This window comes from Ambystoma mexicanum, chromosome 6p (genome assembly GCF_040938575.1).
Source record: "Ambystoma mexicanum isolate Mex_15411 chromosome 6p, UKY_AmexF1_1, whole genome shotgun sequence".
Classification (NCBI taxonomy): Eukaryota; Metazoa; Chordata; class Amphibia; order Caudata; family Ambystomatidae; genus Ambystoma; species Ambystoma mexicanum.
In genome coordinates this window covers 1,268,303,372-1,268,329,198 of record NC_090935.1, presented here as the reverse complement: position 1 = coordinate 1,268,329,198, position 25,827 = coordinate 1,268,303,372, and the positions used below count along the sequence as shown (strand labels likewise).

General features: G+C 46.1%; 1 protein-coding gene across 5 annotated transcripts in view; it reads right to left on the bottom strand.

Annotated features, from left to right (window-relative positions):
- The window catches only part of KDM4C (lysine demethylase 4C), a 3,084,728-nt gene that overhangs the window by 154,406 nt on the left and 2,904,495 nt on the right, over positions 1–25,827 (bottom strand). The window lies entirely within an intron of this gene.

Sequence of the window (25,827 nt, the reverse complement as noted above, 5' to 3'; positions counted from 1 at the left end):
GGGAAAGAAAAGATGGTCCTGACGTCCCACGAAGGAATCTCGCCGGAAGAAAAGAGAAGGAAGCGAAAGGAAAGATAAAAGCTGATAGCGAGGCGGGTAGGGAGAAAGGGAAAGCACAGAGAATCTTAGGAAAGTAAGCTTAGTGGAAAACTCACAGTAGCGTCGGGTCAAGGAAGAAGCAACGCGCCAAGCCTCATAGGGGGAAGTTACTTCTACTGCTGCTTGAGTGTTTCTCAGTGATTGGTAGTTTTGCTGTTGGCCATTTCAAAATACCCTAGACCGCAGTTGACAGAGCTCAATGGAGGGGCAATCCGGCGCAATCTTGGAGGTGGGACTAATCAGTTTTATACAGTTTTTTCTCCACCGATGCCATAATGACCAAGGAGGGTAACGAGTCATGACAATTATGAGCCCTGGCGGAGGAGCAACTCCACATCGGTTGGCAATACCCAGACATCATGGCTGCCCTGCGAACTGTAATGGCAGATGGACGGGAGCAACAAGCCGTTCCTTCTAAGCGTCCTCTAGAAATTGGGCACAGGAGAAGAGCCTGCAGCAAAACTGAATTTTAATGATAACTGAATTATAGTTGCCTGTATAATGCTTATTGGCATGTATATTTCCTCTGCTAATTGATGCATTGGTTGGCTTCTTCACCAAATCCAACCTCCTCCTCGACCCCGCCCAGTCCGGCTTCAGACCCCTCTGAGGAAAAGAATCCTCCCTCATCTCCATCTGGGACTCAGAAGGCTGTGCCGTACTTATCCTCCTCAACCTCTCGGTGGCCTTTGACAAGATCGACCACAGCATCCTCACGGATAGACTCCACTCGGTCGGCATCAGGGACACACTGATCACAATCACCCTTATTCCTCCCTTCACCTTGACCTCCCCGCCCTGTCACCAACGTGGTACCACAGGATGCTTTTCTATCCACCTAATCTTCAATCTTTACCTGAGCACCTTCCCAGCTCTTATTTACTCACATGACCTAACCTGCTACAACTACGCAGAAGATACCCAGATCATCTTCAAGATCCCTAAGATCACTGTCTTCCCTCATCCCGACCTCACCTCATGCATCCCAGAAATCGACCACTGGATGATGGCTAACCACCTCTTCCTCAACCCCGGTATAACTTAAATTATGATCTGTGGAAAGATGGCACATTTCCTCCAACCCACCCCTTGATTGTCCTCTTCAGGCCCTCCTCCCGCCGCATCCAACTCAGTAATGCACCATGGACGCTGACCGGACACTTTCATAGCACATCAACTCTGTCTCTAAATCTTGCCATCTACACCTCTGCATTCTCAAACACACTTTCCCTTACCTCTCTTACCCTCACATAGTCACAGCAATCATAGTCATCTTCCTCTTCTTGCTAGACTACGCTAACTCCTTTTACATGGGTGCCCTGCATATCAACTCAGAAAGCTCCAACGGGTCCAAATCACTGCAGCTATGCTCCTCCTAGCCCACGGCCACAGAGGGCACATAACACCCGCCCTCCATGTCCTTGACTGGCCCCCTGTCAGGTGACGGGCCACCTTCAAAGCCATGTGCATCACCCACTGTGCCCTCCACAAGACAGGCCCAGAATACCTTCAACACAAACGTACCTGTTACCAACCCAATAGAAACCTGAGATCAGGCACTGCACTCCTCCTTGTGATGCCCCCCTTCAAATCGACAAGAATGAGGGGATGATCCTTCTCCGTGCAAGCTTCCACAATCTGGACCGCAATTCCCCTTAGCATCTCCGGTTTAGAGGATCACCTTGCTTTCCGCAAAGGCCCTCAAGACCCGGTTTTTCCCTGGCATCCTGACAAACCCATGCCACACTTTGGATTACTTAACTACCTGTCAAATAGGCCAAGGCAGTATTGAACCCCTATGGGAATGTTCTGAGCAACAGAGAGAAGCAATTCCAGCAAACCACAGGACAGAATCTGCGCCACATCTACAAAACCAAGAAACCAGCCTGGACACACAGGTACGTAATGAACTCCATGTTGATGGATGATAGCCGCAGGCACAGCCAACCAGCTATCATACACAATTTTTCTTTTAACCAAGTTTATTTTTCAATAAAGACAAAAGCAATTACAAAATACAACCCTTTACACTTCAGGAACTCAATACATAGCCAAACCCTTCTTACCGAGTTTGATGTTGTTAGTTGCAGAGTAGTTGCCTCCAGTTTTCATAACCATTTAACTATTACCTCCTCCTCTCCCCTCCACCCTTCGTCGGTCCCCTCTTTGGCCACAGAGTCCTCGGATTTTCCCCATATCTCCTCCCAGGTCTTGCGCGCGGGTCTATGTCCACCTATGGTACCTCATCGAACATGGATGTTTCTAAGGATTTGTCGTTTGAAGTAGTGTGCTTCTCTATCCTCCACATAGTCTTGAAAGGGGTCCCAGATTGACAGGAATTTCAGATATTTCCATGCTTTTAGGGCACAGACTTTTTCCACTGCCAGACCATGACCCACCACCAGGGCGCTGTTGGCCCCTCTTTAGTCTTCCATTTTTGTGTCAGTGTCATTCTCGCTGCCGTCAGTAGGTGTGTTATTAGAGTAGCCTTGTTTCTAGATGCAGCGTATCTTCCTTTCGACACTAGGTGACATCGATAGCTCAGTTCCTGTTATGTCCTTGATGTGCCCTAAGATATCTTTCCAGTAGGTTACCACCTTCGGACACGTCCACCACATGTGGTCCAAATCTCCTCTCTCACCACATTGTCTCTAGCATTCCGGAGGGTATTTGGCGGCTATTTTGTGTAGGCGGTAGGGGGACATGTAGCACCTGTAGCAAAGCTTGTATGCGGATTCCTTGATTATTGTACATCTGGACAGCTTGTGCGCTCTCGACCAGATCTGGTCCCATTTTCTTCCGTAATTGTTTCCCCCTTTTCCAAGTTCTCCTTATATGGGAGTTTATCTGATGGTTGTGCTTTACCCAGTAGTTTTTATAGTCTGGTAATCCCCTTTATAGTTACCCCCTTCTGCATTGTCAGTTCCAGCGCAGACAGGGTCCTCACTCCTGCGTTTTTCACCGATGAATGGGACATCCAGTGCCGGAGTTGCATGTATTTATATCTTTCACTTTCTCCTATTCCAAATTTTTCTATACAGTCTATAAAGGACACATGGGTTCCCTCCTGGAACAATCCTTTAGGGACAGTGATTCCAATCCTCCCCACCCCACCCGAAATTGCTGCTGTAGGCCCGGTGTGAAATCAGCATTATGTGCCAGGGGGCAAAACCGGCCTAGTCCCTGACGTATTTTTTTCATTTGCCTTGCTTGGTCCCAGCTGCGCAGTGATGCTCTGGTGCTTCTAACAGGTTACCCCCTCTCTCAGGCGACTGGATTCAGCAATTGCAATGCTTTTAATAGGATTGTGGTAGGTGCTTGTTCTATCCTACACCATCCCTTCAAGGAATCCTGTCCCGCCCAAATAAGCATTGGCACCAGGTGGCCCGCCATTATGTATCTGCTAATGTCCGGGACCCCGAATACCCCGAGGAGTGCAGGGCGCGTCAGGACCTGTCTTTGGATCCTCGGTTTCTTGTTCTGCCAGATGAAGTTGAATATTGCATTCTGGAGTTCCCTGGTTAGTTGTGAAGTTATATCCACCGGGATCGAACTTACTACATATAACAAGCGGGGGAGCATAGTCATTTTTATAGCTGCAATTATTGCAAACCAGGACAGCCCCTGGGCGTCCCAACTTTACATATTATCTTAGAGTTGCTTCCAGAGTGGCACGATGTTTGCTTTAAATAGGCTCCCAGTTTCCCTCGTTATACGGACCCCCAGGTATTCCAGTGCTTCCTTTTCCCATATTAAGGGATAGGCTTTCTCCAGGCCCACTATCTCTTCCCGCTTTTCTGTAATGTTTAGTGCTTTGGATTTGGAATAATTTATTGCAAATCCTGATACTTCAGCAAACCTACATAATTTCGCTATAACCCTAGGTAGCCTGTTTTTGGTATCTTCCATGTAGAGCATTAAATCGTCTGCATGTACTGCGACCTTGTGTGTAGACCTCCCACATTTCACACCCTTGATGTTTGGGTCTCCCCTCATTTGGATTGTAAATGGCTCCATTGCCATTGCAAAGATCAGCGGAGAGGGGGGATAACCCTGTCGTGTGCCTCTCCTAATGTTGATCTGTTTCGAGCTTTGGCCATTTATGAAAACATTTGTGGTTGGGAGTTGATAATTTGCTAATAACATCTTAATAAATGACGCCCCACACCCAAATCCCTCCAAGACCAACTTTAGGTACTACCAATCTAAACTGTCAAATGCTCGCTTGGCATCTAGGGCTGCCATTGAGAATCTTTGGTTTGTTCTCGTTCCTATATCGATTACGTCTATGACCCGCCTGACGTTATCTTGTGTGTGCCTCCCCTTTATAAAAACCGGCCTGGTCTTCATGTATGATTTCTGGAAAGAATCTCATCAACCTGTTTGCCAATATTTTAGCATAGAGTTTAGCATCCGTATTTAGGAGAACAATGGGACGGTAACTGGCGCATTCTGCTGGATTTTTACATGGTTTTAGGGTTAATATCGTGATTGACTTCCCCATGTCTGCAGAGACCAACCCTTTTTCTCTAATTACATTGAAGAGGTGGGTGAGGGGAGCCAGCAGCTGTGTGTGAATATTTTAGAGGTCGCAAATTGGTCCATACTAGCGTCTAAATGGATAGCCTCCTTTTTGGGCCCTCGTATGGTAAAGGTCTGTGTGGGTAGTAATCACTCCACCCCCATCTCTCAAACCTGTGGTGTCCCACAAGGTTCCTGTCTGTCGCCCCTGCTTTTTAATTTGTACATTTGACCTCTAATTGATCTTCTTAATGAGCTGGGAGTATAATATACAAACTACGCAGACGACGCTCAGGTTGTCATCCAGCTCAGCAGCCTTTATAAGAACAATGTTGAAACCATCAAAACAATCTACAAAGCCATCCAGTACTGGATGGCCTGTAACTCTCTGGCTCTGAATTACAACAAAACAGAGCTCATGATAGTAGCCTCTAAGAACACCCGGAACAAACTAGATACAGATTATGCCAATTTCTTAATTGTGGACAAAGTCATTGCTGTCCAAAGTAAAGAAAAAACATTGGGAGTCATTCTAGATGATGAGTTATCCATGAAGCCTCATTTCTCTAATATCAGGTCCAGTTGTGGATTGATTAATAAGCAAATCAATTACATTCACCCATTTATAACAGCTTAAAACTGTTCACTTCTGTCCACATAGCTGATAAACTCTGGACTATTGTAACAGCCTACTTTCCGGCACCACCGCCGCTAACATTCAATCTCTACAGGTGGCTCAGAATAATGCTGTGTGTACCATCTTTAATCAATCTCGCCGCACCCATATTTGCACCTTCAGAAAGAAACTACATTGGCTTCCTGTAACACATTGCATAACACAAAGTGTTAACGATGACACACAGGTGCTTGACCTTTAGCACTCCTACCTATTTGTGTGAACGCATTAATATCAAGACCACTGGTAGAAACCTTCGTTCTTCGACTGCTACAGTTCTTGTTCCCCCAGATTTAAGACAGCTAAATTTGGAGACACCACTCTCGAAGTCCAGGGCCCCCTCCTTTGGAATGCACTCCCGGCTGGTATACGACAGGTTCAAAATTATTCCCTTTTTAAGAGAGCCATAAATACTCACCTTTTTAACCTATAGTAATTTTCTAAATTACCTATTCTCTTTTTTCCGCTGGTTTCATATGTTGTTTGTCTTGGCCTTGTTTTTTGTGCACCCTTTTTCTCTTTCAACGACCGCCGGAGCGGCTGCTGCTCCTTTCTCCCCCCTACCATCTGATGCCTCGCAGTGCACTGGGTGCACCTCTATGCTGCAGGCATGCATCCCCTGGTCCTCGGCGAGTGGCACACGTCCTGTGCAGAAAAACAAAATGAAGGTACACAATTGTAGTAATGGACCTGATGCTCAGCAACATTTGACTTTGTGCTACTTTTGGAGCCTGTTAACGCTCCGCTTTGTCACAGTTTGGGTGTGCGCTATTTCGTTTTCTTGCTTACTTGCCATTTCAAGATGGCTGTGTGCGCCTGCTATGCACCGGAGTGCTAGGGCTGGTGTGTGCATGGGGCCCAGGATTGGCCATGGCCCTCTACATCTTGGCCAATGAGGAGGCAGACAGGCTTGGCCGGCCCTCCCCCAAAGGCCCGATCCTAAGGCCCTGTCTACCGCTGTCCACCGCGGTACGCCGGATCGCCGGCTCCATGTGAGTGTTTGTCTACCCCCCGTGAGTATCTGTGTGCCCCCCCTCCCCCCTGTGAGTATCTATGTGCCCCCCCCTGCCCCCCGTGAGTATCTATGTGCCCCTCCTGCCCCCCTCCACCCGTGAGTATCTGTGTGCCCCCCTGCCCCCCCATGAGTATCTATGTGCCCCTCCTGCCCCCCCTGCCCCCCGTGAGTATCTAAGTGCCCCTCCTGCCCCCCCTCCCCTCCGTGAGTATCTGTGTGCCCCCCCTCCCCCCATGAGTATCTGTGTGCCCCTCCTGCCCCCCCTGCCCCCGTCAGTATCTGTGTGCCCCCCTGCCCCCTGTGAGTATCTATGTGCCCCTCCTGCCCCCCCTGCCCCCTGTGAGTATCTATGTGCCCCTCCTGCCCCCCTGCCCCCCGTGAGTTTCTATGTGCCCCTCCTGCCCCCCATGAGTATCTATGTGCCCCTCCTGCGCCCCCCTGCCCCCCCGTGAGTATCTATGTGCCCCTCCTGCCCCCCTGAGTATCTGTGTGCCACCCTGCCCCCCCGTGTGTATCTATGTGCCCCTCCTGCTCCCCCTGCCCCCGTGAGTATCTGTGTGCCACCCCTCCAACCCGTGAGTATCTGTGTGCCCCCCTGCCCCCCCGTGAGTATCTATGTGCCCCTCCTGCCCCCCCTGCCCCCCGTGAGTATCTGTGTGCCCCCCTCCCCCCGTTAGTATCTATGTGCCCCCCTGCCCCCGTGAGTATCTATGTGCAACCCCCTGCCCCCCGTGAGTATCTGTGTGCCCCCCCGTGAGTATCTATGTGCCCATACTGCCCCCCCTGCCCCCAGTGAGTATCTGTGTGCCCCCCTGCCCCCCGTGAGTATCTATGTGCCCCTCCTGCCCCCCCTGAGTATCTGTGTGCCCCCCCGCCCCTCCTGCCCCCCCTGCCCCACGTGAGTATCTATGTGCCCCTCCTGCCCCCCCTGCCCCCGTGAGTATCTGTGTGCCCCCCTGCCCCCCGTGAGTATCTATGTGCCCCCCCTGCCCCCGTGAGTATCTGTGTGCCCCCCTGCCCCCTCGTGAGTATCTATGTGCCCCTCCTGCCCCCGTGAGTATCTGTGTGCCCCCCCGCCCCCCGTGAGTATCTGTGTGCCCCTCCTGCCCCCCGTGAGTAGCTGTGTGCCCCCCCTCCGCCCCGTGAGTATCTATGTGCCCCTCCTGCCCCCCCTGCTCCCCGTTAGTATCTGCGTGCCCCCCTGACCTCCCGTGAGTATCTGTGTGCCCCTCCTGCCCCCCTGCCCCCCGTGAGTAGCTGTGTGCCCCCCCTCCGCCCCGTGAGTATCTATGTGCCCCTCCTGCCCCCCCTGCTCCCCGTTAGTATCTGCGTGCCCCCCTGACCTCCCATGAGTATCTATGTGCCCCCCTGCCCCCGTGAGTATCTGTGTGCCCCCCTGCCCCCTGTGAGTGTCTGTTCGCCCCCCTGAGATTCTGTTTGCCCCCCCGTGAGTATCTGTGTGCCCTCACCCTGCTTGCCCCCCCCTCTTGCTCTGCCCTCCACCCCCATCCTCATTTCCATCCTCTTCAACTTCCCTCCTACTCCCCCCTCCTTTTCTCCCCCCTCTTAGACTTCCGCCTCCTAGCACTTACTCCTATCATCTGTTCCGTGACTCTTGATAGCAGCTTGTCTGTCCCCCCTTTTTGTTCTCCCCCTCCCCCCTCCCCTACTTTTCAATTTGTCACTGACTTTTTGCTCAGTAGCGTGTCTTGTTCTCCTTCCCCCCTCCGTCCACTTGCCCCCCCTCCCACCCCGCCTCTTGTTACCACCTGCACTACGTAAATTGTCGTCAGACTTAGTAATGTTACTGCTTGCTCTGTTTTCCTTCCATCACCTCTTGCCTTACTTGTTCTATGCACTATCAGAAATGTCGACTGGCCTATTATGATAGTTATTTTCACATTCTGTATTGTTTCAAGGACTTTTGCTGAATGTAACTGTATTTTCCTATGTCCCCTCCCTCCTTGAAGCGCTTTGAAACACATTGTGTATAGGCGCTATATAAATAAACTATCATCATCATCATCATAAACTATCATAACCCTGAGGCCTATGGGCATGTGGCGCGTAATAAGAATTTAAATAAATAAATAGCCGTTACCCAAACCGTCCGAGCCAGGAGTCTCATTTCCCAGGAGGGATGCTATCGCATCACTGACTTCTTGGGCCGATATCTGTTCCCCCAGTATGTTCCTGTCTTGTTCCGTGAGCTGTGGTAGGGAGTTTGCGGACATGTAAGATTTCTGAGTTGCATTATTTAGATTTCCGCTACTTAATAATTCCTCATTGTATTTTACCATCATTTCTAATTTCTCCTCATCCCCTGTACACATTACCCCCTGTTTGTTCTTCAATCGAGCAATATTATTGCGTGCCTTTTGTTTCCGTAATTTGGCCGCAAGGAATTTATTCGCCTTCCAGCCGTGAATGTAATATGATTGCTTGGTACTCAATAGTGTCTGTGCCACACTATCTGAAATATGGTTTTATAACCGGGCTCTGACCTTCCGCAGTTCCCTGTGTGTTTTGGGAGATTGGCAGGTCTTGTGTTGTTTTTCAACCTCCCTTAGTTCTGTCTCTAGCGTTTGTGTTATAAGGGCCCTCTCCCTGTGGTATGCCGCAGCTTGTGCGATGAACACTCCACGCACTACCGCTTTCCCTGCGTCCCATACTATTCTCCAATCTGTCTCCCCATTATCATTCTTCTCAAAGTAGTGGTTGATGGTGCCTTCCATGTGTGCTGAGCGCTATATCTCTCAGGATCATCTCATACAGCCTCCACTGGGGTCGGCGATTATTTCAGCGTCTGTCCAGCTCCATACAGATCGAGACCGGGGCATGGTCTGAGAGATATTGTACCCCTATTTCTACTTTTGTAACATGGGGGATTAGGGATGTGGAGGCTAGGATCATGTCTATCCTAGAATAGCCCCTATGTACCGCTGAATAATGTGTGTACTCCCTGTTTTCTTCATGGAAGAACCGCCATGTCTCAATCACCCCTAAGTCCCTAAAGAGCTTTACCAGTGCTTGTCTGTTCTTCTGGTCTGTTACTTTAGGGGGGGGGGAGTGTTTTGTCTAAATTTGGGTCGATACCTCAATTAAAGTCCCAACCTATGATTACCTGACCTTCGCACCATCCCCCCACTTTCTGCAGAAATCTGGTGATATGTGTGTCCCGTTTCTCGTTGGGTACATATATTGCCAGAAGTGTGTAGGTTTGGCCCCTAATCGTGCCTTTGATCCCCAGGTATCTACCTTCGCTATCCCTCATCAGGTGTTGTTTCTGGAATCCCAGGTCTCGACTGCAAAGGATCGCCACTCCTTTTGTCTTTTTGTCACTAGAGGCGAAGAACTGTGGGGGGCATGCCCTACTCCTCATTCTCTTTTCATCCTTCTGGAGGAGATGAGTCTCCTGGAGGATTGTTATCGCTATATGCATCACTTCTAGTCTACCCAGGATTGCTCTACGTTTTCTGGGGGAGTTCAGCCCCTGCACATTAAGTGTTTTTATCGTTACTTCCTCCATTGTGATGTGGACTGGGTAGTTGCTCTTGTCCCACTGCCTACCTCCTGACTGGATTTCCCCTTTTCTTTAGTTCAATCCCACCTTTCCAACCTCAGACTTTGGGTCTATTTTCTTTTTGTGCTCTGTGCGTCTTCCCCCTCCCTCGTCCCTTTCCCCCCCGTCCCTACCCCCTTCCCATACCCTCTCCCAACCCTGCCCCTGGGGTTCCTGGTGGCCAGGGTTTCTACGAATCCTCCCAGCAGTCACCTGCCGGCGTTGGGCCCCATTCCCTCCCCCGTTTTCGATGTGCCAGGATCTTTCCATATCCTGATTCAGATTCCAAGATGGGATGTCCACCTACCTCCGTGCAGACTCGTCCAAGTAGATGTATGCGGTCTGAAACACTTGTGTATAGGCGCGTTACAAATGCCATATCATATCATATGCCTTATTGTGTTTTCGTTTCAGGCTTGGCCTCCATGAATTGTGTACCCCGGCTGCTCCGGTCATTCTTGACTCTTAGGGGGGCCGGCTAGTTTTGCTTCCCTTCTCGGCCTTCTTCTCTTTTCTGTCAATCATTCCCCTGGATTGTCTGTTTTACTTGTGGAGTTACACCGTAGTCTGGTGTCGGTTCGATTTTGTTCGTCTTCCAGTTGTAGCAGAGAGAGGCCTTCTTCACAGGTGCTGATTCTCTGCTGTTTTCCTTCCCATACAAAAGATACACCAAATGGGGAGGCCCATCTGTACAGGATGTGTTTTGCTTGAAGAGCTTTCGTGACCGGCTGCATTAGCCTTCTTTTATGGAGTGCGACTAACGCTAGGTCTTGATATAGATGTATGCAGTTACCATTGATCGTGAGGTCATTGTGAATTATCGATGCTCTCAGGATATCTTCTTTCAGACTATAAGACATAATAGCTGTCAGAACGTCCCTGGGTCTCGCACCCGGCTCATTCCTCTTGGGGCCTACTCTGTGTATTCTATCAAACTCGATCTTCTCTGGTTGGGTGTCGTTCACACAGGCTGCTAAAACATTGCTGCATGGTGTCTTTCAGATCTTTGTCCAACAACCAATTGCGCCAGACCTTTGACTCTGATGTTGGACCGTCGTGAGCAGTTTTCTAGGTCATCAGTCTGGAGTTCTAGGTTGTTTGTCGCAGTAGCCACCTGGTCCAGTAAGATACTGTTCTGTTTTGCTTCCTCGCTATACTTGATAGACTGTTCTCCACTACGTCTACCCCTTCCCCCAACTCCAAAATTTCTTTTCTGACTTTCTGCAAGGAGGATTTCAGTTCTTCCTTCATTTGCCCCATCTGACTTTGGAAAGTGTTTGTTAATATGGCTTACATTCCCTTCAGACAGTTCAGGAGCTCCTCCTTATCAGAAGCCATCATGCACAGCGATGTGTTATTTACCTGGGCCGTGAGATCTGGTGGCGGGGAGGGTGACTGGGTGTCCACCTGTTGTCTTTGTCTCCAACACTTCTCCAACTGACCTTCTTGGCTCCAGGCTGGGGTTTTTGCTCTCGGAGGGCCTGTTCTTGATTTAGATCCCGGCATCGGGGTTACCCTTTCCGGATTTGATGTGAGCAGGCGAGACACGAGGAGCTGTGGTGTAGTTGCTCCAGTCCAATGTTCTTATCCCTTCAGCAGACGCTCACCATTATCCTTTCCTACTGTTTTCTTGTTTCCCCCAGTTCCAACTGTTTGTCTTCGCCGTGATATTGCTGTGGTCCGAGCTCTCAGGTGCGCACATCTCTGCAGTCTTGTGCTGTCTCGGTTGGCTTACTTTCCCAGTTCACTTTTCGTTTCTATTGCTGAGTGGTGTGGGTTGGGCCTTCTCGTTCCGTTGCGCTTCCCAACAGGGGTTTCACTTTCCCTTATGTACTATTCTATGTGAGAACTGTACTGTGGATTTGGCTCCTATGTGTGCCACCAACTTGTCAGGGCCCCTTTCTTGCTGGCATTGTCCGGCGTCTGACTGCGTCCTTTGCAGGTCCCTTACTTGGTTGTGTCCCACTCCCGGGCATGTCCGGGGAAGGGGCGGGGGCGGGGAGTGGGGGGACCTGGGGGTTGTGCCGTCCTGTAAATTGATGAATGTCCTGTAAATATGTTTTAACTCAAATACAATTTCTGTTGTTTATTAAATCAAAAAGGAAGGCAATTTAGTTCATACTTACATTCTGATAAGGATGACCATTGTGTGAAAATTATTAGAGAAGTGTGCACCGGGTTCAGTGACCCGGTTGATTTGCTTGTTTCAATTATCAACCCACCTGTGTAGATCAGGGCTGTAACCAGGAGCCCTTACATTTGATAGCCATATGCAGTTAAGACATCTGTCCATAAAACAAGTGGAGACTCCCCCGACCCGGCAAATGTTGTATCGAGTGTGCACCCTAATAAATAAGTACTTGGTGAACAAAACCCATGAGGAAGTGAAAGAAATACTCATCCTAGACCAGTTAATCTATTGATTGATTATTTATAATACACCTATACACAACATGTTTCACTCCTGGCGTATCTCCAGAAGGTGGTGTGGCAGTTACATGAGTCAACTTTGGAGGACGCCAAACAAACAGCTAAAGCCCACCGAAGAGCATGTCTCTCAGGGACCAAGGGGCAACCCCCAAGGAGAATCAACAAAAGTCGAGCCATCGCCAAGCCAAAAGAGAAAAATCTCTTCCTAATGCTCGCCACTGGGCCCGACCCAAAGTGCCTACAACCACAGAAACAAGAGTACCTGCTACCACACATGTCAACCGGTAGGTTCCCCGCAAAACCAGACTGCATGGGGAAGGGGGGGCTACCACGAACTTATAAGCCATCCCTATAGTCCTCCCTTGTCATACCTACGCAAGCTAGGTAATGGGATGGGTATGGGGCAGTTGGCCAATCCTGGAAAGGGGCGGACTATTTAAAGGTAAGCCTAGGAGTTATTAGGCATGTGTTAGTTGGGTGAGGATAGGAGGAGGAGGAGGAGGATGTACGTGAGACCAGAGGAGGAGAGTGCGAAAGGAGATCAGAGGTTATTGGAGAGAGGGTTCTGTGGAGAATGTGTGCATGAGATTAAGGAATGAGTGAGTAGAAGCAAAATAGGAGGACTGAAAAAAGAACTCACAAACACTCTGGCATCACTCAAGGCCACCTGCTATGAGGACATCATTTTAGCCACAATCTTGAAAGACATCACAGAAAAGGCTTGCTCTCCACTTCACCCTATCAACACTTCACCATGCACAGCATCTTCCCCTGATGGATTGAAAACTGGCAAGATCCTACTCTTACTAAAGCCCAAACACAACCCGGACAACTACTGCCTCCTCACCCATCCCCCTTCATTGGCAAGACCTTCGAGAAGACTTTCCCTCTTATACCACATGCAAAGATCACCCAACAAAACCTACCTCAAGAATATCAGTTTGGCTCTCGACCAAGTTACAGCACTGAGGTAGTCATCATCCAGGTCATTGACGAAGCACCCCTTATCATGAACAAAGGCGACCCTTGCCTCCTTGTCCTGTTCAACCTCCCTGCTGCTTTAAACACGGCCGAACACAAAGAGCTATTTAACACACTATCCTACGGTATAGGATTCGATGACACCATCCTTTGATAGTTTGACTCCTATCTCACCAGTAGACACTAGCTTCACTACCTACAGAACCCAATGCCTAGTGACCTAAGGAATCACACAACACTCTGTCCTCTCCTGCGTCATCTTCAACCTCTAAATGGAGCCACTGGGGAGCACTCTTGATCAAATTCAACATCAAAATACACCAGTATTCTGACAACACTGGACGTCAACTGCTTTGATAACATTCACTAATTGAAAAACTCTCAACCATACAAGCCTTGATTCAAATGCCCACCTGAAAATCCAACCCTACCAAAATACAGTTCATCCTCCTTTGGGGGCGCGACAAAATGTAAAAAAATGCCCGACAGAGATGTATTCATGGCTAGTGCAATGTTCCTTGGCATCAATTCTGACCTCGTTTTCAAAGAGCACATCACCCAGAATACCCAAACAGCATGGTACCATCTCTCAATCCTGTGTTGAATCAAATCCTTCCTCCCGCCACCCTGGCCCGATTCTCACCCACCTGGATGGTGACAAAGCCCTCCTCGCATGTGACCCAAACTGTACTCTGCATCCCCACGACGAAAAGCTGTCCAGCATGCACGAGCGCGCCTCATGACAGGACTGAAGAAATTCAATATTTCTCCCACTCTCATGCAACTACACGGATTACCACTCCAAGCTCGCATCACCTTCAAGACAGCCTGGATCACCTACCAAGCTCTAATGTACAACTCATCATCATACTTAGCTGAAAGAGTCACCATCTCAGGTGGTTAACACAACAGTATGAGCCAAGATGTCACCAGACTGGAATCTAAAAGTGTGAGAAGGAAAAGACCACAAAACAAACATTCTCCTGCTACGCTCCCACACTCTGCAACAACCTTACTTGTAACATTGGGCTGGCTCCATCAGTTCCTATGATTCAGGAAAGATCTGAAGACCTTGCTCTTCAAGGAGCATTTCACTGACAAATGAGGATCCTACATCAAAGAGACAATCCTTCCCCGCCTACTATGTCTCACTACCATTATTGTAGAGCACTGGCTTGCTTTCGAGCTAGATGCAAGTGATACAGCTCGCCTACATACATTTAATTGGCACACTAGAATTTACCATCTGGAGAAGCAACCACAAAGGTTCCTAACAACATGTGCATAGCCTGACATTGGTTGTGATATGCCACTTTAAATGCAGCACCATGAGCCTCCTTTGCATAGCAAGCTGTATTCCTAACGATTTGTAAAGTTGCACTCATTCAATCATTTTTGGCACCCTGCTTCATGTACTCCAGTCTACACATACCGATTTAGCCTGAAATTGATTTAGTAAGTAACTATTTTAATTGGTTTAATTACCTCAAAATAGAAGGTCTTATAAGGGTCTGAATTTCGAATATTAACCTCAATGAGGATTATGTGATGTAAATGTGATAAATTGGCATGTTTACAAATGGCAGGTATTGCAGAAGCAGCCAAAATGTAAATAGCATACAAGTTAAAAAGAAACAGGCTTTAGAAAATACAAGACCACAAGTAGTGCACACTATACAAATGAAAAAAAAGCGATGCATTACCAATAAGCACTTCTAGTCAGAGACGTACAAATAACACATTGAAGAAGAGCTAGCAACAAAGGTTTCCTATCAACATAGATAACTACTTTTGTGGCATTTTCAAAATCAGGTTAATCGGTTCATCATTTTAAACATTGGTAACATAAAAATATTGAACATTAGTTTAGTCTCCATTGTATAAAAAGACACAAAGCACTGCTAAAAACATTCTAAAAACGCCTTTACATTTTTTAAATCTGAATTTTATGTTTAACATTTCAGATCAAGCTGCTGAAATTTGTACTCGGCAATAGAAAACTACAAAACACGATCCTTTGGTAACTTTAGAAATGCACACAGTGATGCAAACAAAATAAATGTCTGGCTTTGACAGGCCATTCGCTGTGGCAGTAGGAATGACGTGGAGACAGTGGTTACAAACTAGGGTTTAGAAATAAAGCACTGTAGATAAGAAAGAAATGCAGCAAAATAAAGGGCTGAATGCACTGTGAGATATATGTCATAAAGACTCAGCTCTTGCTGTCTTGAATTCAGAAGAAAACAAATGCTTCTGTGGAAGAGATGTAAAGATGACTCAGCTGGGTCTCCCAGAGGAAGGCAGCGCTTCCCAACGGAAGGAACTAAAATGTCAGCAAGTCTATTCCCTTAATGCACTTAATATAAGCTGTCTCTTCTGTTTACGCTAGTCTACCATGCACCCAATTTCTGGGTTGATGTTAGTAAATATTCTTTCTCAAGTTAGCAGTCTTTACAACCAACAGCTTCAGAGAGAGCATGGTAAGGCTAGATATTTCAATTTACACTACTAGTTTATATTTAAGCCATTCAGTGTGTTTACGATAACTGTGAATTATAAATACCCTGACACTGATAACATTTGGGAACAGTTAATAGGTAGAACGTATCCATAAATAAAAGTAAATCTGGCAACGATAGCAGAAAGAAATCAGACAAGACTGATCGCTCAGAAAAAAAGTAACTCCCGGCAACTATGGTTCAAGTCTTGTGGAGTATGCAGAGTAACAATTGCTCCCGCTGTCAAGATAGGCCTCACAAATGCAAGACAACACTTGCTAGTGCCCTCTTTTACAGTACACACAGTAATCTGTGTGGTGTTCAGTCATTTTTGAAATTTTGATCAATGCCCCAGTTCACGAAAATGAGAAGAAATCTTGTCAAAAGGCTTGCAAAGTGGTCGGTGGGTTATGGGGGAGCAGGCATGTGGTCAAGCAGTGGAGTGGGGTTTGATGGGGAGATCCTGTGAAATCGTAGCAAAAACAAAGAGGCAATTTGACACAGAGTTGGATTTGTCAAGTCCTAAAGCTTGGGAATCGCGATACGAAAGGAATCTGGTAATCAGCAGTGGGATTACTGGGGAATGGCCATGAGAGAGGAGCAGGAGGTGGCAGAGGGAGAGTTGTAAGGAAAAAGTTGGAAGCGGAAAAGCGGTTGGGCGACATAGCACATCTCTGCTTTTGAATTGACATATGGACCTGTAAACGTTGTTAAATGGCTTTGCTGCTCTCGGGCCTTGAATTGGTCTTAAATGCCCTAAATCCCAGTATGGCTCTCAGACTACGTCAAAATTAGGGCACCTGGTTGGGTCCTGATATACCCAGGTGGGTACATGTATAAATATCAAAACAATTAGGATGAGAGATCCTATAAGCAGTTGTGTGGTTCTGAACATATACATTTATTTAAAAAAACACAGAATATTTTGGTGAGTTTGCAATTACTTTACAGTACTTTCGATAAGCACGAAAGTAAATGACAGCGGACAGGAGTAATTATATTCAGTGGTAATACAAGGTAAGTATCAACCTCTGTAATATCGAGGTAAAGACTACACAAAGGGGCAAAATCACATATGATGGTAGGAAAGACCTACAGTTGAACGAGGTGCACCCAGGACGGAGAGTAGTCCAGGGCGTGGTTAACACAGGGTGTGCACAACAATTTCTACAGAACATACACAAAAGGGGGGTTTCACAGTTATGTCACAGGGGATCATCAAGCTTGATTGGAGCCTCTCTTTATGTTGGCCTTCATCGGGATTGACACAGGTTGCGGTGTTGTCCGTAATATCTGCTGCTGCAATAGCAGTGGGGTGCTTTAGACAGTCTTAAATTGGTTGCGGGTGCGTAATGCACTTGGGAGTGGGCCGTGGATTCCTGAAGGCCGGATTTGTCTCAGGGTCCCGCGAGCCAATAAAAAACCTGTGACACAACTGTGAAACCCCCCTTTCGTGTATGTTCTGTACAAATTGTTGTGTACACCCTGTGTTAACCACGCCCTGCACTACTCTCCGTCCCGGGTGCACCTCGTTCAACTGGAGGTCTTTCCTACCATCATATGTGATTGTGCCCCTATGTGGAGTCTTTACCTCGATATTACAGAGGTTGATACTTACCTTGTATTACCACTGAATATAATCACTCCTGTCCGCTGTCATTTACTTTCGTGCTTATCGAAACTACTGTAAAGTAATTGCAAAGTCACCAAAATATTCAGTGTTTTTTTAAATAAATGTATATGTTCAGAACCACACAACCGCTTATAGGATCTCTCATCCTGATTGTTTTGATATTTATACATGGCTCTCAGACTAGGTCTAAAAGCTTAATTATAGCCCTAAAAGCAAGTTCGAGTGCTAGCAGTTGAAAAGTGGGATTACCCAGCATAAGATTATAAGAAATGCATTACTTACCGTAAAAGCATTTCTGATGATTGTATCTGCTTAGATTCACATGTTGTGCATATGGTCCGACATCCAGTGGTAACCGCGGGGTATGGCATCTTGTCTTTCGGGAACCGAAAGGAGACGTCGGCATAGGCGTGTCTGAAACACTATCCCTATCGTGACGTGTGTAGTACCCAAAATCCCTCACGTGCCGAGGTCCCTCCGATTGTATTTTTTCTGCCATGAGGGAGCCCAAGGCTATAGTGAGTGAGTACATGAAGAGAGAAAGTAGTAAGAAGTCTATGTTCCTTCCACCCTGAGCGGGGAGGCAGGGAGGGCGCATGTGAATCTAAGCAGATACAATCATCAGAAATGCTTTTACGGTAAGTAATGCATGTCTTCTGATGCTTGTTAATCTGCTTAGAATCACATACTGTGCATAGACTAGCGAGCAGTACCCGGAGTTGGAGGTGGGTTATGAGAAGGAACAGTAGAAAAAAGATGTCTTAGTACTGCTTGTTCCACCTGAGAATCAGTCCTAGAATGAGTGTCTAGGCAATAGTGTTTTGTAAAGGTGTGTACAGATCTCCAGGTTGCCGCTTTGCAAATGGACTCTAGGGGAACATTTGCAATGAATGCTATGGATGCACCAGTGCCTTGAGTAGAATGTGCTCTAAGCTTGAAGGGCAGTTCTCTCTTTGCAAGAGTGTAACATAGTGTGATGCATTTGACAATCCACCTTGATATTGCTGATTTAGAGACAGGGTCCCCTTTCCTACCAGCTGCCACTGAAACAAAGAATTATTTAGTCTTCCTCAGTGGTTTAGTTCTATCCATGTAGAACATGACTGCCCTGCGCACATCTAGTGTGTGAAGGATTCTTTCGGCCATGTTAGTAGGTCTCTGGAAGAACGTGGGTAGTTCGATTGACTGGTTCACATGGAACTTCGAAATACATTTCGGTGCAAATCTGGGATGTGTGCGCAGAACTACCTTATCTTTGTGGACTGTAACAAAGGGGTCCAAAACCAAGAGGGCCTGTAGTTCGCTAACTCTTCTGATAGAAGTGATAACTACTAGAAAGGCTGTCTTGTAAGTCAGGTCTTTCAGACTAGCTTTATGCATAGGCTCAAAAGGGGGTCCCATGAGCCTAGTTAAAACCACATTTAGATCCCACCCAGGGGCTGGGTGAGTGACGGGGGATACATTCTTTTAACCCCTTCCATCAAGGCTTTAATCACAGGTATTTTCCACCACAACACCTTCTGCTGTGACGTGGTGTAGGCTGACAACACGGCTAGGTGAACCTTTAAGGAATTGAAGACTAACCCAGAGTCCAACAGATGGGTTAGATATAACACAATGTGTGAAGGCGAGCAATCGGTGGGATTGACGCTTTTGGAACTGCACCAGATGACAAAATGTTTCCATTTGCTGGCATTGCAATAACGTGTGGAAGGCTTTCTTGCCTCGCTCAGTATGTCCATGCATCTTTGAGGGAGTTGCAGATGTCCAAACTCTAAGACCTCAGGAGCCAGGCTGCCAAATTCAGAGTTTGTGGGCATGGGTGCAGAGTCTCCCCCCTGTCCTGAGACAACATGTTGTACGGGCAGGGCAGCTTGACTGGTGGGGAGAGGGACATTTCCATCAGGTGCGCGAACCAAGGTTGGCGGGCCCACATGGGAGCCACCAGAATCATGGTGACTGGTTCCTGGTGCATCTTGTGTACTATCTTGTTCAGAAGGGGAGTCGAGGGAAAAACATAGACAAATTTCCCCAACCAAGTTATCCAGAGACCGTTGCCCTTGGATCGGTTCTGGGGGTACCTGGAGGCGTAATCTTGGCATTGGGTGTTCTCCTGAGTAGTGAACAGGTCGATCTCTGGAAACCCCCAATCTGCGAAGACGTTGGATACAATGTCCTCGTGCAGTCGCCATTCGTACTCTTCTGGCAGAGGAAAATCTCTGCTAAGTACGTCTGCCAGCAGATTGAGTTCCCTTGGAACATGTTGGGATATCAGGAACATCTTGTGTTTGAGAGCCCATATCCAGATGTTTTGGGACAGCTTGGATAGCCCTGGAGAGTGAGTGCCCACCTGTTTGTTCAGGTAATACATTGCTGTTGTGCTGTCGGTTAGGACCAGCACTGTCTTCCCTTGCAGTTGCTCCTGAAAGGTTTTCAATGCTTTGAACACTGCTAGTAGCTCCAGTAAGTTTATATGGTTGGACGCTACCTGAGGGGACCACACTCCGTGCGCTGTCTGTTGAAGCAGGTGAGCCCCCCACCCCGTGAGAGATGCGTCTTGTCGTGAGAGTGGCTTCCACTTCAGGGGTGGTGAATGTTTTCCCCTTCAAGAGGTTCTCCCTCGACCACCACTGCAGAGAGAGAACGAGGGCTGGCAAGACAATTAACAGATCTTCCCATTGTCCGCTGGCCTGACACCACTGGCTGTTGAGCCACTCTTGCATGGGACGCATGCGCAGCCGCGCGTGGGGAACCAAGTTTATGCATGACGCCATCATCCCTAGCAAACGCATAGCTTTGCGTACTGTCACCTCTCGACTGGCTACATACTGAGGAACCTGAGAGAACATGTTCTGAACCCTCTCGCTGGAAAGGAAGACTAGACCGTCTTCCGTACGAATTAGAGCCCCCGGGAACTGTTTTACTTGGCTGGGGACTAAGCTGGATTTCTTTTCGTTGATAGAAAATCCCAGGCTGAACAGTAGGTCTACTGTCTTTTGGGGGTTCGAAAAACAAACGTCGAACGAGTCCCCCGTGATGAGCCAATCGTCGAGGTAAGGGTAAACTGGAACTGAAAGTCTGCACAGGTGTGCCACTGCCACTGCTAGGACCTTGGTAAACACACTTGGCGCCAAGGCTATGCCGAAGGGGAGTACCTTGAACTGGTAGTGTTTGTCCTGAATCACGAACCTTAGGAATTTTCTGTGCGCCGGCAGCATTGAAATATGAAAGTATGCATCTTTCATATCCAATGTTGTCATGAAGTCCCCCTGTTTTAGCAATGGGATCACCTCTTGCAGTGTTTGTTAGGCAGAAACTTGTGCAGTTCCCTTAGGGACCACTGCAAAAGATTTAGGACTACAGGTGTTTGGCAGTAAACCCACTTGGTAGCAGTCTGTACCACGCAGATTCACTTGGTAGCTTTGGCTGAGCAGCCAGACTTCCCTCAAGAAGAGTTAGGCAGTATGTAGAGTATCCACAATAGGTACAGATATACAGTAGCACAAGCAAACACTGACCAGAGCTTTGGTGTAAAAGTATATAATTATTTATTTAAAGACACACTTGTAAATTACACTAGCACAAAAGGGGTAAGTAAATTCAGCACACAGTCACTATTATATATATACAACCCTAATTACTTATTAGACAAGTCTTAGTGAGAAACACCACTTATTTTCAGACAGAGGTGAGCGCTTAACATAAGATGGCACTCTAATAAGTTATAAAAAAAAGGAGGGAAAAAGGCAGAGTTATGAAAGTGCATCCTGGAAGTGCATTGAAAGTGCACGACTGTTGGGACTGGCTGCTCTCTTCTCAGCTCCTGTCTCCCTGCCTCAGGTGCCATCGGCAAGAAGAATAATAATTGCAGTGGAAACGTGCAGCCATACGAGTAAACGCTTCCAAGTAAACATATGGGACTGAACTTGTGTTGGGACTTGTGTTTGTGTCTAATATTGGCCGCACAGAATCTTACCAGGACGTGCTCTTTCTCTTCCTTAGGAGCATTCGTTCCCGAGTTTGGTCACGCCCCCTCACCAAGCCTCTCTTTCACTACTTGATACAGGTGCACGCGCATCCTGGAAGTGCATTGAAAGTGCACGACTGTTGGGACTGTTTGGCAGGGTGGCAGGTGAGGTACAAAGCTTTAAGCACCTGCATGGTAAATCTTGGCACATCATGCTAAATCTAAGAAACTGTATCTAAACTTACTTGAACTGTTGTGGTCTTGTGCTATAGTGCGGATTTGCGAATTTGAACGTTCAAAGTACTCAGAGTTACTTTGGTTACAACTTGTACTAGGTTGTCTGTTTTGGGCAGAACAGTTATATCCCTATTTGGGTAATTGGGGTAATCTGGAGTACTCAAACAATGTCCAAATGTCCGTTTTTGAACTTCAAAGCGTTTGGTTAAATGTCCGTGCTTGCTGCATATGTAACCTTTTGTAGCATGTTTTACTAAATAACACAGTTGGCATTTCGTTCATACTTAAAGAAAGACAGTCTCTAACTTACCATAAGGTCAACGGAGTACTCTGCTGAGTAGAGACCCTAATAATTTTTTACCTTGAGTCTGATCTTGATTACGAATTGTTCTACAACTACTTGAGTTGAACAGTATATTTTAACCAAGATCATAGAAGAAATGGAAAAAAAACAATATTCTCTAAAAAAGAATCTGCCTTGGGTCCTATTGTTTTTAATACACAGAGAAGCACCTTTTTAAAGGCTTTGGCAATGCCACTTCCACCATCCCCTAACCCCTGCATAAACCCTCAGGTTGACGGTGGAGACAGTAATCCTCCACAAAGTACTGTTGTAGAACTAGCAAAAATGGCAGACGAAATGAAGGGGGTGAAGAGCAAATGGGACGAATTAGTGCCTCCCCAATCACAGCTCCTCTTCGAAGACGAAGTAGAGGGGGTAAGACATCGGAAGGATTCCTTTGAAGATCGAGGGGTTAGTTCCGAGAGTATAGACACACAAAATAGTCTGATGGCAGATACCCCACTAATATTAGAATCACTCAGCTCGCTATGGGCGAAGAAATGGATAGTCCCAATGGTGATCGTTTGGGGAAACTCTTTAATAAAGACGGTAACCTTAATAATGCTAGTAGGGAAAGGACCTTTATCATAGTTACACTCTGTGAATTAAAAGAGTGGCTCCAGACAGAAGTTCCGAAACAAACGGTGTGCTTGGAGCAAATGTATGACAGAATAAAATCCATTGAACTTCAAAGTGGAAAAAGGAACATGGATCATAACCTTGTAGTGCCCCCAAGTGAACTGAATGGCTTAATAGGAGTCGAAATGAATAAGGTTGCAAACAGAACATCTAATCAGAATGAGAGCTTTACAACCTGGAAAGGCCACATCACTAAAATTCCTACGTAATTTAGGAAAGGGGCAATCAGGTGAACAAGTAATTGGGAACATTGTTGAAGTGGTAAATAAAGAGGATCAGAAGGAGGGGGATGCTAATGAAAACGATCCTCAGTATGTTAATTCAGAAATAAGTCTGAAGGATGCACTTAGGTGGAAAAAGCCGGAAAAAATAAATGTTGGCAGAAGTGGGTTTAAAAACCACTTAATAATTACTGAAGACGTGGTTAAGGTGAAAATAATTGGGAAAATAACAAACAGGTCAAATGAAAGAAAACAGACGATTGACCTATCTAAATCCCCCTCACAAGTAAAGGAAGTAAGAGCTGTGTATGAAATCTTCAAACCCCCAATACAGGTGCCCCCGAAAAACATGGATTTGACTCCTCACAGTGATGGGAGGGAGAGTATATGGGAAATAAGTGGTGATATGGATAAAGAAGAAGAATACAGATATCCTAAAGGTAGAGAAAGTCAGATGTACGAAAATAGCAATGGAAAACAAAAGGATGGAAATGTAGAAAGTTCAAAAGAAGTGGGAAAATTGACTGTTGAAGAAAGTGTTAGGAATATAGTAAGGGAGATATTGAAAGAAAAGAACTGGATTGAACCACAACCTAGTATAGGAATCTCAAGTGATGAACCTAGGATAAGGACTACACAAGTAGGAGGAGAGGCTGAAGGGGCAAGAGACAGGAAGGAAGGGAATCAAGAATATTTTAATAACGCTAATCATTATAACCCAAAGGAACAAATGAATGGGGGTGGCGAAGATAACTATGGCCTGAGAGCCTGGAAACTCCGCAAACCCAAGTATCCCAATGCATCTGGGCTCATACTACAATATTTGTTTGAGGAAGGAGGTCCAGCTTCGCTAAATAGAAGTAAAATTTTGGAACTTTTTGAGGAAATTCCTGAATTAAGATTAATTACATCCGAAGACATACAACTTGTTGATTTCATACATGGTTGGAGATACGACTACATTAGATTGGTCATCTATTCTCCTTTGGTTAGAAACATCACAATGAAGGAGGAAGATAGCCTCCACAAATATGGTTATGATGTAGGGATCTGGGAAAATGACAAGGAATCGAGTGAAGAAAAAAATGCGTCTCAGTGGAGTCGGGACAACTCTGTAAAACAGGATGTAAACCATACAGAAAAAAAGGAAACTTTGAAACTCAGGAGAGTGGCAGAGGTCCTCGAAGACTCAACTGCAAAATTGAGAGCCCTAACCCAACCCCTCTGGACCGGACAGCCTGTTAAAAATTCTGAGTTGGAATTCCAGGGGCAATAAACATTGAACAGGGAATAGTGAATTGTGTGTATCCCTGAAATTGTCAGACCTTCTCTTTATCCAAGAAACTTGGCTTACCGACATACTTTTCTGGGATGGATTTGTAACTGCTTCTATTCTGGCTATAAAAGGCCCTCTGGGGAGGCCTAAGGGTGGACTAAGTATTCTTGTTAAAAAATCAAGTGGTTTAATAAAGCTAAAAGAAGAGTTCGACATATTAGGTGAAATTCTTGGAACAGTATGGGCTAGAACAGTGGGGGAATTCAAAGAATTTTTTTTCCTGTTGAATGTTTATAGAACTAGGGATGCCAATCTCTCGTTAATTTTGGCTAAACTTGATAAACATCTTTATGAATGGTTTGGTAAATATTGTGAAGAAAGTATTACACTTGCTGGTGATTTTAATGCATGCTGTAACCTAAATGATGTGGAATTATTGGACTGTTTCCTAACCGACCTCCTAAATGTGGAAAAGGGTAAAAGGAAAAAAGTGGAAGGTGGTATGTGGCTGAATTGGGGGCTTTTAAGGTTGGAAAATGAAAATGCTACATGGGCTGCAAGGGGCATTAGCTCAGAGATTGATTGTATTTTTCTTTCTTCCAACATTTCTGAAAAAGTAAAAACCTTTCAGGTGAAAGAAACTAGTACGAGTGACCAGTCGATGCTAATGCTAGAATTAAAATGGTCTCCTAACAACTGCAACAGGACTGATGCTAATCTAGGTAATGTCAGGTTGACATTTAGAGGAAACCGAGCCCGTTGGTCTGAAAAAAAAATGAATGATTTTAATATGTGTATGCAGACTGAATTTAATAACTGTGAACTAGAAGAAAAGATTGAAAGATATTCAGTAAAGCGCTTTCCCGAATACCTGAATACTGCTTTAGAATTATACTCCACACCCATGACAAATCATAATAAAAAACACAAGCATGCATTTTCCATAGAAATCAGAATGAAAAAAACGAGCTTCGAAGGGATATAAGGAAAATCACTAAGAGCCCTTCTTTCTGTTCTAATGACATGCAAAAAATTAGGAAGTTAAAGCAGAGGTATACTAATTGGCTAAAATTAGAACATATCCGTATAACCCAGATAAATGGGGAAAATATGTTAGAAATTCTGCAGGATAAAAACTCCAGGGCCTTTTGGCAACTTATAAATTATGAAGAAGAACTGTCCCTGAATAAGACGTCAAATCCTATCTCCGAAGATGTTTGGATTAAGTACATCAAGGACATGTACACTATTGAAAATGCTGCAGAGCATATGCCTCAAACTGAGAAATGGGTTTTAGATATAGTCATGGATACTATTGAGGAGAAGATAAAGAAAGCAAACCCCTCTAGAGCTCCCGGACCTGACAAGCTAACTAATAATGTCCTGCGACAGTCCTTGCATCTTTGGGCCAAGATACGTTACATTCAATTCCAGGATATAATCGGGTCTCAAACTATTCCAGAGTCCTGGAAGCTATCCTACATGGTGCCAATCTTTAAAAGGGGATCAAGGTTAGATCCACAGAATTACCGTACCCTTAGTATTATGGATGCGGATTCCAAAATTTTTAGTGCCATCATTCTGGAAAAAATCAACGAATGGATTCGAGAGAAGAATATACTTGATCCTAGAATTATAGGATTCCGCAGAAATATGGGCACAGACTGTGGAGGTCTTTTGATAAAATGTCTTCAGACGATCGCCTGGAAATCCATGGATGCACCAATTT